Source organism: Podarcis bocagei, assembly GCF_964188305.1.
Source record: "Podarcis bocagei genome assembly, chromosome: 5".
NCBI classification, from domain to species: Eukaryota; Metazoa; Chordata; class Lepidosauria; order Squamata; family Lacertidae; genus Podarcis; species Podarcis bocagei.
Genome location: NC_138129.1, coordinates 43,712,616 through 43,716,097, shown reverse-complemented (window position 1 = coordinate 43,716,097; position 3,482 = coordinate 43,712,616). Strand labels below are relative to the sequence as shown.

General features: G+C 38.9%; 1 long non-coding RNA gene across 1 annotated transcript; it reads right to left on the bottom strand.

Annotated features, from left to right (window-relative positions):
• Positions 1–961: 961 nt before the first annotated feature.
• On the bottom strand, positions 962–2,102 carry LOC308586707. Its single transcript, XR_014008029.1, has 2 exons — positions 1,975–2,102; positions 962–1,787 (listed from the first exon to the last, which is right to left on the bottom strand). It is a non-coding gene; the product is annotated as an uncharacterized lncRNA (long non-coding RNA).
• Between the last annotated feature and the right edge of the window lie 1,380 nt (positions 2,103–3,482).

The following is a 3,482-nucleotide window of genomic DNA, read 5'->3' as shown; positions in this document are numbered from 1 at the left end:
TTTCTTGTACAGTACATAAATCACCCTGGGGAGTTCTTTGAGGAGGAACATTTAATTTTTCCAAGTCTTTTGGTGATGTAATATTTTAATAGCTGTTAAAACATATCTACTTATTCATCAGCTGCTTTTTAAAAAACAATATTTACAGCCTATCCCAGAATTACTTTCACTTTTCTATTGATCCAATAAACTAGAACTGAAATATATTTGCTCCTTGACACTCTTCTCAAAATTATCCTTTGTGAAATTAAATATTCTTCAGGTAATATCTGGATAGTTAAATATTAACCAAACTTTCATGGAGTGTATTTTATATCTCTGTTATACACCCAATTATATTTGTTTTCAATATTTTATACTTGGGGGAAAAAAATTATATTTTGCAGTATATGACAATGGGCTCCTACAGAAGAAGAGCAGGATATGAACACCATAAATAATAATATATAATAAGAGTACACAATGGTATTGAGCATTTGACAGGTAACAGGCAACAATAGTCATATTTGACAGTGAAGAGTTTATGGAGAAATGGTGTCCACACCCACTTTTGGACACACCGACTGCTGGCATGTGGTCATTGGAAAGTTGGCCAAGGGTAAATGTGGTCCTTGGGCCAAAGAAAGTCAGCCTGATGTAGACGATTAACATCACGAAAGGCGAAAACCAATTAGCCTTCCCCCCTCCTCATCTTATTTGAAAATATTAATACTTTGGTATCATAAAAACCCTCATATAAAGACATTTTTTTATCGGATTATTATTTGTAGAGTGTTCTAATCCAATGATGGGGGATTAAATGGGTAAGACTCACATACTTAAGATACCGCTCCTTCTGCTCTTTATTTAACTTAATGCATCATGACAGTAAATCCAATTCCATGTTTGGCTTTCCCCCTTTATTTCCAGTTTAGACTTTAAATTCATCAGTTTGAGTCAGGTATTGGGAATATTCTTTAAAAAAAATGTGGTTATTACACGCAATAGGTTTCTATAGCAGTTACTATATTTAGTGTTGACCCTATTATCTCTTGCGTTTCAGTATCACTAGGCCATGCCCTATTAAAAATGTTTCCTTTGAACAAACAGTTTTACTGAATGTGTCTAAGCAGACTGCAATTTTAAAATCTCTTATTCTAGTGTTGTATGTTCGGTAGGACTGTCCTGGTCCCTGGAATATATGATTAAAACTATGTATGTGAGACAGGTTTGTTTTCAACATCCTGGGAAATCTAGGATGCTTTTAGTTAGAAGCAGCACTGTCATCTCCTTGTTTTTTGTTTATATAGGAAACTGGTACCTGTCTGAGGCCTGGGCCTTGGGTTGGTGTCCTTCTCAGTGCAGGGGTAGATTCAGTCTAGATCGCAGCAGTTTGGGGTGTGTCTAAGCCTGGAGAATCAAGCACAAATGTTGATCAACTAAGGCGTCTTGTTTCAAAATAAAAACAAAACGGGGAGGGAGGGGTAAGCAGTATTGTTCTTTTTCTGGCAACTGGACAAAAGCAAAGAATAATACAGATACATCATCCCCCCCCCCCAGTTAGCTGACATTCACATTCAAGCTTGCATTTGGGTGGTGGTCTGCTGGCTTTATCGGCCTGGTTTTTCTTTCCTTGCCGTTGTATCTCTTGGGACTCTTTCTTGCCTGTTATTATCCTGAGTCTTGAATGCCTCCCCGTCTGAACTCTAAAATTATTTCTGCTTCAACTGCCTCAAGTTTTGTTGTTTCTTTTGAGGATGGTGTTTCTGTAACCCTTCAAGAAATGACAGGCCCAAGGAGGCTAGCATCTACAAGGAGAGGAGAGAGATAATATATTAGTTCCAGTTTAGGCTAGGAAAAGTGGGCATAGATGACTCCAGGGAAAACTCTGAAGGGTAGCAAAAAGCAGTAGAATAATGTTCCCAGATACTTGTGCTACCACTTTACACTGCCCCACATTTTTCACTCACAGTCTATTTGAGACGCATCACTCACTTTGTACTCGATCATGTCCTCCAACCCAGCAAAAAACAGAAGTGACCATTGCAGACCTGGCCACCACAATGCCACCTCTGCCTAAGCAGACCCTCATGGTAAGAAGGTGTAGCAGTAAGATCCCCCCCCCCACACACACACCTTATCTTTGACAGGAAGAGAAAACTAGTTTAGTAGGCCCAGGTTGGAACATTATGCCTAATCAAGTCCAGCTCTGTCTGCCAATAACATTTTAGGGACACAAAATACCTCAAATAAAAGCTCATCCTCTAAAAATCAAACAAGCATTGCCCCCGGGTTCACCAGAAAGGGCTGGCCTTGCAGGGACAACACTTTCTAGAGGAGGTTTCAGAAAAAGGGCATTTTGAAGGCCGGATTCCTAATGCAACTGTGGAGAATTTGGGAGAGATTTTGGACTACAGGGCTGTCATTTAACCTTGTGTATCATTGTTTTGTTTCCCCTCCAAAACAAACGCCCACATTTAAACCAAAACATTATTTTGAAACAGCCAGCCAGGCTTGTGATTGATTCTTCTGTGAGAACAGCTAGACACCAAAACCTGGCTCTCCTTGTTGCCAGGGTCAAATAGCAGCTAACTTGACAGAACTTGTGTTGGGCTCCATTCCTGGAAATCTGCAACTAGTTTATGGGTCATAGTGCCATGACCACATCCTTGGCATGGATTTAGACTCTCTACCCGTGACTGCCTACTACATCAGATTATGATCTCCAAATATATTGTATGTAACAAATCACTTTTATTACTGTGAAGAGAATAGTGTGATAACATGACAGCTTGTTTACCGTGACTCCTAAGGAGTAGAAGCCAGCATGATTCCTAGGTCAGAGAGTATCACTCTTTATGTTAGTAAAGAACTGTGAATGATTTGCTTTGATATTTTATTTATTACATGTTTATCCTGCCTTTCCTCCAATAAGCACAGGGGGTACTTGGTTCTCCCTGCCTCGTGGCCATTTTATCCTCATGACAAAGTGAGGTAGATGAGGCTGAAAGAGAGTGATTGGTCTAAGGTGACCTGGTGAGTTTCATGGCCAAGTGGGGATTTGAATTTGGCTCTCTCCAAGCTGAGGGCAATGTTTTCCCGAACTTGAGGAGAAAATATAATCCTCAGTATTTTGCTGTTTATATGGTTTTGAAAATTGTGTATACTGTATATTATTAAACTCTTTTAAATTATCTTTTATGGAGACCTAATTAATGTGTTTATAATATTTTGTTTGTGGCTTTTGTCTTTGTTTGTTGTGAACTGTTTTGAATATGCTGTATACAAAAAGCAGTGTGCAAATAATGTGCCTGTGACTGACAAGAGTGATTCTTATGGGCTAGGGACAGCATTTTCTTCATCAAACAAGTGAAGCCAGATGAGCAAATTCCACCAAAAGAAGACTAATTTGTTCCCCACAGGAGCATTATAAAAACCTTATCTGGTTTTTATAAACTTATCTTCTGTGCCTAATATACATCTAGTTGTAACATTATAATTCG